This window comes from Mustela nigripes, chromosome 16 (assembly GCF_022355385.1).
Source record: "Mustela nigripes isolate SB6536 chromosome 16, MUSNIG.SB6536, whole genome shotgun sequence".
NCBI lineage: Eukaryota > Metazoa > Chordata > Mammalia > Carnivora > Mustelidae > Mustela > Mustela nigripes.
In genome coordinates, this window is record NC_081572.1 from 18,410,268 (window position 1) to 18,422,503 (window position 12,236).

The 12,236-nt window shown below is 52.5% G+C and overlaps 1 protein-coding gene and 1 long non-coding RNA gene across 5 annotated transcripts in view; one reads left to right on the forward strand and one right to left on the reverse strand.

Annotated features, from left to right (window-relative positions):
* Window positions 1-1,261: 1,261 nt before the first annotated feature.
* LOC132003520 (uncharacterized) lies at window positions 1,262-7,119 on the reverse strand. Its single transcript, XR_009400221.1, has 3 exons — window positions 6,883-7,119; window positions 4,860-4,977; window positions 1,262-1,885 (listed from the first exon to the last, which is right to left on the reverse strand). It is a non-coding gene; the product is annotated as an uncharacterized LOC132003520 (long non-coding RNA).
* Window positions 7,120-7,241: 122 nt separating this feature from the next.
* Window positions 7,242-12,236, forward strand: part of HDAC5 (histone deacetylase 5) — a 36,706-nt gene continuing 31,711 nt past the window's right edge. For all 4 annotated transcript variants that reach the window (XM_059379891.1, XM_059379888.1, XM_059379890.1 and 1 more), the window contains exon 1: window positions 7,242-7,397. The gene's annotated coding sequence lies outside the window, so the exon portion shown is untranslated. The remainder of the gene's footprint in view (window positions 7,398-12,236) is intronic.

The following is a 12,236-nucleotide window of genomic DNA, read 5'->3' on the forward strand; positions in this document are numbered from 1 at the left end:
TGCCTGCTTGTGATCTCTCTCTATCAAATAAGTAAATAAAATATCAAAAAAACCCACAAAACAAGAAAGGGGACAAAGCATATGTCACCTGAAGACTGCTTGCTTGCTGGAGGGAGGGCAGTTAGGCCGGTTTTTCAGTGGCCATGGTCCATGCCCCTCCATGTAGCGTGTAGGTCCGCTGTGTCTTGTTCTCTATTGTTTCACGACTTCAGGGCCAAGGGGGCTTCCAGAAATCGAGTACCCAACCCTCCAGTCATAGAGGGGAAGCTGAGGCTCAGAGAGGGCAGATGATTTGCCTGAACTTCTCTAGGTCTGTGTGTCCCAGGCTCCCTCCGTCCCCACTGTCCCATCTTGCTATCGGGGGTTCTGTGGTTTCCAAAGGATCATAAATTCTGAGAGGGCAGGCATACTTGCATCTTCTGTTCCTCCCCAACATGCTTGCTCTGCCCAGAGAAGACACTCTGGAGGAATCTGCAGACACGTGGGATGGGACTGGCTATGGCTGTTCCTTGTGCTCTTGTGTCCACATGGCCTTGACCCTTAAGCAGTCAGGGAGGAACCCTGTGCCATCCTGGAAATTGTGGGCCTCACTTCCAGGTCCTAGCATCCTTGCATGATGTGGGGGAGCGGATAAGCTTCCTTATCAGTCATTCGTCTGGACCTCCTGCTCTCCTTGTTGCTGAAGGGGTCTGAGGGTCCTATGTGAACCACTCCAGGCTCCTGTGGGGTTCTGGGCTAAGAAGTATTGGAGTCCATCCTAGACCTTTTGGTCACCTGCTGTCCTTTAGCAAGTACCTTGCTGCTATGGGAGGCTGGATGAGGAACCTGGGACCTACACACCACAGGACTGGCAGCTTTTCTCCGCTCTTTCTCTTTATTTTTATTTTTTTTTAAAGATTTTATTTATTTATTTGTCAGAGAGAGAGAGAGAGAGAGAGAGCAAGAGCGAGCACAGGCAGAGTGGCAGGCAGAGTCAGAGGGAGAAGCAGGCTCCCTGCGGAGCAAGGAGCCCGATGTGGGACTCGATCCCAGGACGCTGGGATCATGACCTGAGCCGAAGGCAGCTGCTCAACCAACTGAGCCACCCAGGCGTCCCCACTCTTTCTCTTTAAATGTGTGTGTGTGTGTGTGTGTGTGTGTGTGTGTGTGTGTGTGTTTAATGCACTGTGACAAATGATGGTAGCTGCACCCAGGACAGTCTATTTTTATTTTATTTTATTTTATTTTTTAAGATTTTATTTATTCATTTGAGACAGAAAGAACACAGGCAGGGGAAGAGGCAGAGGGAGAGGGAGAGGGAGAAGTCGCTCCTGCTGAGCAGGGAGCCAGATGCAGGGTCTGGGGCTTGATCCTAGAACCTGCAGATCAGGTCCGGGAGGTCATGACCTGAGCCACCCAGGTGCCCCCCAAACAGTCCACTTTTATACAAATTCATAGCTTAGTCTATGAGCCATGATTCTGGCTTTCTCCAGGCTTGGTTATTGCTGAGTGTAGAGACAGGGACCTACTTCCGATCTCTAGTCCAGGAAGGCAGGAGCTGGGAAGCTTAGGAAGTGACAGAGGTGTGGAGGGCCAGGTAACACTTTCAAGTGAATGACTGAAGCTCTTGCCTCCAGCTAGGCCTTCTTGGCTTTGGTTTTGGTTTTTCGAGCTGTAACTCTAGAATTGTTGGCTCGCAGGGCTAGTGAAAAAACCTCAGAAGCTATCCATCCGGGGGCACCTGGATGGCTCATTCGGTTGGGTGTCTGATTCTTGGTTTCAGCTCAGGTCACAATCTGGGGATCCTGGGACTGAGCCTGGTGTCGGGTTCTGCACTCAGCGAGGAGTCCGCTTGGGATTCTCTTTCTCCCTCTCTCTCTCTCCTCCTCTGGCTCATGTGGTCTCTCTAAAATAATAAATAAATAAAAATCTAAAAATGATAATAATAAAGCTTAAAAAAAAAAAGAAGAAGTTATCCATCCAAACATATGATTTTACAGATGAGGAAACCAGCAGAGGAATGGCAGCTTTCCAGGTACCTATCTGTCCCTTGTTCCCAACCATCTCAGTCAAGAGGTCTCTTGTTGGATGCTGGCCTGGAACCAGTTCCTTTCAGCCCTAAGTTCAGAGAAGAAGACCCTGGAGAGACGGGAGGAAGGGAGGGAAGGAGGAACTCCTCTTCTGTCTTTCCTTCTCAACTTTACCTTGTTGGGCCATCCAGAAAAGTCTCTAGCTGGAAGGGAGGAAATCCAGTCCAACCCTCTCCTCCTACAGATAAAGAAACAGAGACCCAGAGAGAAGAAGGGCCTTTGTTCAGGTCACACAGGGAGACCTGAGCCTAACTCAGGCATCCTGGAGTGGGGAGGACATTGCATTATACTCTGCATGATTCAGTCCTCAGTGACTGCCTTTGCTTTGTGCCTCGGGACATATGAAGTGTCTGTCCTGAAATAAATTCTCTTCTGGCTTCTTGAACATATTGTAAACAGCCCAAGGGCAGGACGGGACCTTAAAGCATCGCAAGGAATGAAGGTCCAGCCCAAACTTTGAACTCCGGAGCTATGCTGGATGTGGTCACATCTGCCATCACATCTAATTTGGAATTCACAGAATGTCAGAACTGAAAGAGACCTCAGAGAACAGAAGTCTAAGTCCTGTTTCCCAGATAAGGACACTAAGGTCCAGAGGGAAAATGACTCATACAAAAACACACCGGGATAGAGCTGATCGGAGGACCCAGATTGTCTCACTTCCTGTCCTGTTTTCTTATTTTATTATTATTATTATTATTATTATTATTATTATTATTATTATTTTTGCAGTCCCCACAGTACCTTACACTGTGCTGGTCTCATAACTTTTCAACATGCTCAGTAATTTCTTGCTGATGAACTAAAAACAAAATGCCTATAGTAACTGAGCCTTAGTAACTGATAGATTTAAAGAATGCATATTTCCTTTGATAATAAATGCCTATTGCTTGGGCTTATTAGCTCAGTTTTCCCTTGTTCCATATTATTTTCTGCCTAAGGCTATATTTAGGCACAACTGGACTATTTCCACCCGAGGCACTCTTTGGAGGCCCGCAGGACCACATAAGTGTTGCCCCACCCAAGGCTGGAACAGTGGGCTAGACCACTCTGGCCAGAGCCTTTGCAATCCTGGGCATGGATCTGAGGATCTCCACTGCATACAAAATTCTAGGTCAGAGTGTGGAAGTGGGGGCACATTTGAACCGGGTGCCCTGTTTGAGCCGCAGGCAATGCTAACTTTATCTTTTTCATTTTTAATTTTTTAAAAGACTTTTTTTTAAAAAAGACTTATTTATTTGACAGACAGAGATCACAAGTAGGCAGAGAGGCAGGCAGGTGCGTGGGAAGCAGGCTCCCCACTGAGCAGAGATCCCAGGACCCTGAGATTATGACCAGAGCCAAAGGCAGAGGCTTAACCCACTGAGACACCGAGGCGCCCCAAAAGCCTTTATTTTTAAGTAATCCCTACACCCAACGTGGGGCTTGAACTCACAACCCCAAGATCACGAGTCACATGCTTTACCCACTGAGCCAACCAGGCTCCCCCAGGCAAGGCTAACTTTAGAGGGCCTAGGCCTGGGTGAGCAAGAGTGGGTGTGCTGGAGATGGGTGTTATCAGTTCAACAGCATCCGCTGAGCACGGTGAAAGCTCATTCTCTCTCTTGCTCCAGGTACTGACTGGGGCATTTCTCATGATTTCGGATAGGGCTTGCTACTCCCAAAGGCCCTAGCAGTGTTGTTCAGCATCCCCAGTTTTCTCCCCTGATGCATTCTTCTTAAAGTCTATTAGTGCTAACAACCTGTCAGGCTATAGGTTAAAGGCTCAGCTTTCCTCCAAAAGTGATTTCCTTTCTTTCTACCGAGAGGCCAAATTCACTATTGGATCCCTGGGGCGGAAGTTCCCTAATTGGCTACTGGATTCTATCTGCAGTCTCACTCGACATTGGGAAACTGAGGTAGCATTTAATGAGACAGCCCCATGACCCTCGTTTCCATGGTGAATGGTCCAAGCAAAGACTCATAAGTCATAGCAAAAGGCAGTTTTATTCTCTGTGAGGAGCTCTAAGTTCCTCAAAGGCAGATTCATTTCTAGATCTCTAATACCTACCACTGGTACTCAAAAACACAGGAAGTGTAGCTGAGAAGGGAAAATCTGAAGGCTCATCAGGGTCCTGTATGGTGAATTCTTATAAATTCTGGGGCATTTGGCTCTTTGAGAACGGAGATGATCATCTCAGGGACCTCCAGAAGAGAGGGCTAGAGCACTGGAAGCCAACTCCTTCAAGTCCTATCCTTTGTGTTTGGGAGACCGAGATACCTGAAGGTTGTTGTTTTTATTTTTTTTTTTAAGACTTTATTTGTTGGGGTGCCTGAGTGGCTCAGTGGGTTAAGCCTTTGCCTTTGGCTCAGATCATGATCCCAGGGTTCTGGGATCCAGCCCAGCATCTGGCTCTCTGCTCAGCAGGGAGCCTGCTTCTCCCCTCTGTCTCTGCCTGCCTCTCTGCCTAGTTGTGATCTCTGTCTGTCAAATAATTAAATAAAATCTTAAAAAAAAAAAAGACTATTTATTTGACAGAGAGAGCGAGAGCGAGCACACAAGCAAGGGTTGGGCTGGGATTTGGCAGAGGGAGAAGCAGGTTCCTAGGATCCGGGGATCATGACCAGAGTGGAAGGCAGAGGCCTAACTGACTGAGCCACTCAGGCACTCCAAGACCTGAGTCTGAATCCCAGTTCCTGCTTGCATGAACTCTGTGACTTTGGGCAAGTTATTTAGCTTCTCTGAGCCTCAGTCCCCTCCTTTATAGAATAGGAAGTGCTTAGCCAGGGTGCTCCATGATGGTTACTGACCTCTATCATCCCATGGGGGATGTTCCCCATGTTCTGAGATCTTGAGAGGAGAAATTCCAGCTCTTCAGGATCCCGAGGCCTTGACTTAGTACCTGCTGCGCAGGTGATGTGCTAAGTGCTGGAAAGGCAAAAAGAAATATGATCATACCTCTTTTCTCAAGTGGCCCATGCTCTGGGGAGGCGAAATGAAAGCCTTGAGAAAGCCAAATCCCAGCCCAACCCAACTGCCCTAGAGACAACATAAGGTTGATCAAGAGTGACAGCAATGGGGGTGAAGGCAAGAGGATCTCTGTCTTGGGGTGACTGTGGAGGTGGTCCTTCTGCTCAGAGTCCATTGTCTAATCACAAAGTGCTGGCTCTGACCTAATCTTTTAATACTCATTCATTTCACCCAACAAATACTCATTAAGTCTATTCGTTGTTGTTCCAGGCACTCTGCTGGGAGGAGATGTGCGGTTTCTGCATCAAGAAGCTTGCAGTTTAGAGGAAGAAACGGACACTGACCCTATAATGCCACAAATAGGTGCATATTTCCAAGTCATTATTAGGGTCAGTTAAAACATATATAACAAGGGGAATCAATTTAGCTAAAGAACCAAGGAAGGGCACTTTCAGGAAGTGATATTTAATTGAGTTCTATGGATGACTAAGAGCTAGCTAGACAAAGAGAAGGAGGGAGGGGGGCATTCCAGAAAAGCAAAACAAAACAAAAAAACCAAACCAAACCAAACCAAAGCCCAGCCTGTGCAAAGGCCCTGAGGTGCAAAGGGCACACAGTTCAAGGCCATAAGGGAAAGGCAGCTAGAGGAAGAGAGTGAGGTGGTCAGGGACCAGATCATGTACATAGAAGTTCTAGGTGGTTTATTTGCTTTTTCCCCCATGTATGAAGGAAGGACCAGCTGCAGCAAATCCCCTGGGGTACTTATTAAAATTGAGTATTTGTGGACCCCATCCCCACTGAAAAAGGTCTTTGTAAGTATCCTAAAGTTGGGAAGCCACTTTTCCGGGTCAGATATAGATTTCAGTGACAAACTGGAAAGGTTTTAAGCCCTTCTATTAGATTTGTGTTCCAAAAGGGTCACTCTGGCTTTGGAAGGGCCCTGGGTTGGAGGCAGGAATGGACACAGAAATGTCTCAGGCCAGGGATGATTTGGCTTAGACCAAGCCGGGGGAGGGGTGGTCGTGGGGGGGGGGGTCGTGGAGTGGCCTGAGTCATGAGATATTTTGTAGGAACAACCTTTAAAATTCATTACAGAAATATTTATTTCATTTACTTTTTCTGATTAAGTAATACATGATCGTTGCAAAATTTCAGATATATACAAAGATGAAGAAAGCAAAAAGTAAATATTTTGGTATATATTCTTTTAAGCTTTTAAATATACAATATGTATTCAGACATTTGGATCTAATTTGTTGTTTTTTACAATAATGGAACAATTCTCTAATACCCGATTTTCAAGAAAACAATGTATCATGAACATCTTTCAGGTCCATACAGACGTATATATATATACGATCTGGATGATATTCTGCTGAGTGTGCGTACACTAGTTTATTTGCCAATCCCCTGCCGGTGACTATTCGTGTTGTTTCCAACTTTTCCAACACCATTATAAACAACCTCTTTCCGTCTCCACTTATTTTTGAACACAATGCTTATTTCCTTAGGATCAATTTTTGTTAGTGAAATGACTGGGTCATTGACAAACTGTCTAGGTTTAATCACATATGTTCATACTGGGTCCTAAGGGGAGTTGTAGAGGAGGATGGCATCAGTCAGGAACCGGAAGTCTTCCTTTTGAAGGCCCTGAGCTGTTACAGCCATTCTCTGGCCTTTCCAGTCTTTTCTTTCCCTGGCATGGACGCAGTGTGTGCGGTGGCATCTGGTGGCTTCAAGACCGGCCCCAGCCATCCGACCCCAGCCCAGCCCCCTAAGTGGGGCCTTCCGCGGCCCTCCCAGTCCCTAGGAATCCATCCCTAGTTGCCCTCCCCCATCGCGGGAGGACGTGTTAGGGAGAACCTTAGGCAGGCAACGATTGCACCATCCACGGTTTGAAAGGAAGTAGAGGAAGCGCAGGGAGGAAAGTCGAGCGTCCCAAAGGCCAGGACCCAGCAGCCGGACCAGGTCCCCAGCAACGCTCCTTCCACCACTCCTCGCGGGGCTCGGACCTCTGGCCTTCCACCCCCTCCCCAGCCCTGCCCTTCGAAGAGTGCCGGCCCTTTAAGAAGCTGTCACGGTGGCGCTGCTGGCCCCGCCCGGCGGGGAGGGCCGAGAGGGAGGGGAGGAGTTGGTGGTGGCTGAAGCTGGGGCGGGCGGGGAAGGAGCGGGGGGGGGGGCGGTCTGGGTCTATTTTTAGCTCCGGGTCGGGTCACGTGACGGGAGTGACGTCTCCGAATGTTGTTGTTGGTGGCGGCGGCAAGCGGAGCCGGAGGAGCCGCCGCAAAGATGGAGGAGCCGTCGAGGAGGCGCTGCCGCTGCTGCCGCCGCCGCTGCTGCCGCCGCCGCCCGCGAAGCCGGAGCTCGAGCCGCAGGGGGTGAGCGCGCCGCACCAGCCCAGATCCCATCTCCCCCGGGTCCCCGCGACGCGAGGCGGCGCCCCCTCCTCCTGCCGTCGCTGCCCGCGGGCTCCCCGCGCGCGCGCGCGCGCCCGCGCCCCTCTTGCTTCCTCCCGGCGCCCGGTGCCAGTCGGCGCCCCCCGAGAGCATCGCCAGCCCGGGAGCCGGGACTCGGGGTATTGCCCGCGCCCCTCCACGCCCCTCCCGTGCAGGGGCGCGTTCCCTGCAGGTGAGGGAGGGGCCCGCCTTCCCGCGACCCGCACCCTCAAACGGCCCGGAGCCCGGCGGGGGCTGCCTGATTTGCCCCTTCCCGGGCCGCGCGTGTTGCGTTGCAGAGCGATCTGAGCCCTGCACCCGGATTCTGTGCAGACCCCTCTTCGCTGGACACTCCTTTCTTGGTACTCTGAGGTGAGGGGCGCTGCCCACCCCACAGCGCTTCCACCCAGACCTAAGAACGCATCCTTGATTTTGTGTCCTTGACTTCTGTGCGTGAGGAGGGGGCCTGCGGGCCCACCTTACTTCTCTTTCCCATTATTCTCACCCCTTCCCCGGTGAGGCGTTATTGCGTTTGCTCCCGCCCTCTTCTCCGTCTGACACCCTGGAGCCAGGGAGAGGTGAAAGCTCCCCTCCTTCCTGTCTGGGGTGGATGCCCCCAATTTTTAATCTTGGGTCCGTGTCTCATAAAGGCAGGGACACTGCTTGTGCCTTTCAACTTGAGGGAGGCTGCTTCCCTACCCCGCCCTTCTCTGTGGTGGGGGGTAGGGGGTGGGGGGGGGGGGGAGAGGGGGTGATGAACGCTGGCTTGGCGATAAGTAATTAATTTGGGAGTCTGGTTGTTGTGGGGCAGGGAGAAGTGGGGAAGGTGGGGGTGCCCCATTTGGGGTAAGAGGTGACCACCTGATGCCCCCACTGTTGGCCTTCTGAAACGACCTGTGTCCCCAAGAGGAAGGGTAGCAGCTGCAGTTACTTTTGAGGGGGTGCTCAAGAGACCCACCACTCCTGAAGGTGACCACTGTGCTTCTGGGACCTGGAATTCGTTTTGGTGATTGGGGTCGATGATGGTGATGATGGGGTCACCTGGGAGGGGAGGAAGGTGCCAGATGGGAGGAACAAAAGAAGGCAGAGGTTGGGAGATCCAGGAGTCTTGGCCAGAGGTGCTCCTGACTGTACTGCCCTGCAGGACTGGAGCGCGGGGTGGGGGGGTGGGGGCTGGGTCCTGCCCTGGTCCGGTTTGGGTTCAGAGGACAGAGGTAGAGAGGGTCCTTGATCCGAGTTCCAGGCACCAGGGTCCCTGAGATGAGGGGGGTAAGTTGAGAGGCTGGGCTGGGCTGGGCTGGTGAGTGAGCCATGTTGGGGGCTGCTCCCTTCTTCCAGTCTTCTTTCCTTCCTCTCCCTCCTAAACACAAAGCTTGGACAATCGTAGTTTGCCCCTGCCCCTTTTTAATCCTCTCTTTGCTGTGTCTCCCCTTGGAGTTAAATCTGACCTATTTTGACAGGGCAGGTAGGGGTCTTTCTGAGTTAGAGGGGTGGGCCCCCAGTATCCCCACTCTGTCTGGTATGGGTGCCTGGGATCAGAGAGACACGTACCAGGTGCAAGTTACTTGGGGGCAAGGCTGGAGGACATGTTTTCCCTGTGCCAGCCTTCCCTTCCTCCCCAGTATATCCTCGGGGAGTAGCTGGGCCGAGTAATGGGGGTGGGGGGGTATCACATGCCCCACCCACTCCAAGTAGCTGCAGAAACAAAGGTTTGCTTTTCTTTCCCTAGGGGTGGCATCCTAGCCCAGTGTTTGGAAGTGGGGCCTGGGGATGGGGGTGGGGGGTATAGTTTGTGTTTCTCCATAAGGGGGAGGGGGAATCAGCTTTCGGAGCTTGGGGGGAGTGCAGTCGGTGCCTAAGTACCAGCTGCTCTTTAATAATTAATTCTTCCTACTCACATCCCTTTGAGGAGGGATGTCTGGAACACAGCATCAGGCTCAGCCAGCCTGCTAGAGGACGCACTCCTGGGTGGGGGGGGGGGGGGGCTGGGGGGGGGGGGGGTTCTTGGCATTTTGGGAGCACTGTCTGCTTGCTCATGAATGAAAACCTGATGCAGCCCATGAGGGGGCCTATTGTAGTCGACTTTGGCTAATTAAACTTTCTCTGCCTTTCTTCTCCCCTACCCCACCTCACCCCAGCCCCCACCCCAGCCCTTTTTTGAATGGGGACCCTGTCTGGTAGTGCTGGGGAGGGGGTATGGGTCTGCCTGAGGTTTTAGGGCAAACAGACCCGGTCTCTGCCCTCTGCCTCCACCTCCTCCCTCCCTCCCCTCTCATTCCCCCCTCCCCTTTTTTTTCTAGAAATAGCAGCCTCCTCCATCTGGCTTGTGCAGATGCCTGGAGCTGCGTCTGAGCAGACAAACAGAAATGGGCCGATTGCAAAAATGAATTTGTCAGCCTGGTGCCTTTTTTCCTTTCCTGTTCTCTCCCCATTCCCTTAGTTTGAAGCCTGGACATCCAAGTCAGCACCCCCTCCTGGCTCTGATAATCCTGGGCTACTGGTGGCCCTGCCCGAGGGAGGTACCAGGTGGTGGAAACTCTGGCTGGGAAAATGATCTGTTCTGGTCCCAGGCAGGAGGGGTTGAGATGAGAGGTCTTTTGTGCCTTGGGATGGGATGTGTGGGTTTGCACCTCTCTGATGAGGTCTTTGTCACAGATCTCCGATTCTGGGCAATCTCAGTTCCCAGGGTTTGGTTCAGATGGCTCCCCAGGCCATCTGTGACCTGGGGAGGGGACCCCAGGCTGCAGTGCTCAGGGCTGGGGAGAAAGCTGCCTGGTGGTGCTGGAGTCCAGGTTCCAGAGAGGCCCTCAGAGGGACACCTGATTCCCCAGGAATGCTGAGGGAGTTTTTCAGGGACAGATACCTGTGGGGCAGCTCTGTGAACTTGTGGCCTTTGGGTCCTTACGCTGCTGCATGTCTCCCTTACTTGTCTGCCCTTCTCCTCCCACTTTCTGCCAGAGTTTTTATTACTCATGAATGGGGTGGGCGTGGGGGATTGCCCTACCCCCACCCCATGTCTAGCCGGGAGCTTGTAGGAGGAGATGTACCCTGTTTCCTTCATTCCGTGCCATTGTGGCTGGAGGTCTGACCACAAGAGCCGATGGGATGGGGACTGGGCTCTGGGGGGTCTGCCTGCTTAGGAGTCATGGAAGCCAGGCTGCTCACTGGTTTGGCATCTACCTGTGCTGTCATCCAGCAGTGACATGGCCCTGAGTGCCCACAGAGACCCTCCTATGACTGTAGGCAACAGCGAAATTTTGGCAGCAGAGTAGGCACCAGAAAACCAGATTTAACCATCCCCCTGTCCTTTTTCCCCCTTCATGCCCCACCCAGACAAGAATCTGTACCTGTCCTGATCAGGCAGTGAACTCTGCTTTGTCTCCCAGAGAGGCCCCTGTTCATTCAGGAGGCCTGATAGAGGTGTTGGCAGACACCCTGTGCTGTGGGGCGAACGGGGGGCCCAGGGGTCCTGCTGTGTCCTACAGAGCCTGGAGGAGCGTGGCCTAATTGAATCCCGAGCCAAATGGAGTTCTAGGAGCCCCTCCCTTCCTCTTCTCTGTGGAGGGTGGTGAAGATGATGGAGGGGGCGTCAGAGTTGATCTTAACTTCCATTTTTGTACCATTGAGACTCTGCCCCTTCTCAGCGCCCTGCTGTGGAGGCGCCTTTCACTAAGGAGATGGGCTGGGCCACTCAGGCTGCTGGGAATCGTGGGAATTTCTGAACCTGTGTTCCCCAGCCCACGGGAAAGGGTGTGAGCAGGACTGGGCGCCAGCCTTGGGGTGGGCACGGGCTGAGCCGCCTGCCCACGCAGGCCCTGCCAGGGCACCAACAGCCCCACCTGCCACATTCCTGAGCTTGGCCTGAGCCCTGCGCAGCCTCTTTTATCCTTGCCCCATACCTGTGCCTGCCAGGAGCAATTCAGCCCCTTCTCTCTGCCTCCTCCTAACTCCCTATCTGAGTGCACCTTTCTCTGCTACTGAGGCCCAGCCTTGTGGGTGAAAGCAGGGGGCAGCAGGCCTAGGAAGGCTTGAGGTCTTCTGCGCATGCGTACGTGTGTGTGTGTGTGTGTGTGTGTGTGTGTGTGTTCGTGTTCCTGTGTCCCAGCCATGCCTGACTCCCTAGCTACTGGCTCCAAATGGACCGCACTCCTGGGAATCTTTGATGAGAATGTAAGGCTTAACAATAGTGAATCCTGCCAGGAGGTGGGGTTTTGGGGGTGGGGAGTGGAGAGCTGATTGCCCCTCCCCAGCTGGGGAAGCAGAGTCTGGGCTTATACATCTCACTCCTTTCAGCCTCACTGGATCACTCCTGCTACCTCACTTTATCACTGGGTTTTGGAGGGCCTGCCTTCATCTGGAAGAGAATGAATGAGGTCATGTCTGGGGTGGTTCACGGGCCATTCAGGGATGGGCCCAGGTGGGTTCAGGCGTAGCGTCTGAGGCTGGAAGGCTAACCATGGGGCCAGGGGGAGGCGAGGAGCTGGAGGAGTGGGACAGGTTGGCAAACTCACGGTCCTGTAATACTGGGATATCCCCCACTACTGTACTGGTCTGGGCAGATACACTGTTGACACCTTTGTACAAACTGGGAAAAGGTGTCCTTTATTTTGGGTGGTCTCAGCCTGGATGACCCATGGCTTGGCAGGCAAAGCCAAGGCTGGTGTTCAGAACTCCTTGCACAGGGCACTGTCTGTCCAACACACACAAAGCCCTGGGCTTGGGTCCTGGACCCCAGTCCGGGGAGTGCTGGATGTGGAGTACGTGTCTCTGCCTTTCTAAATT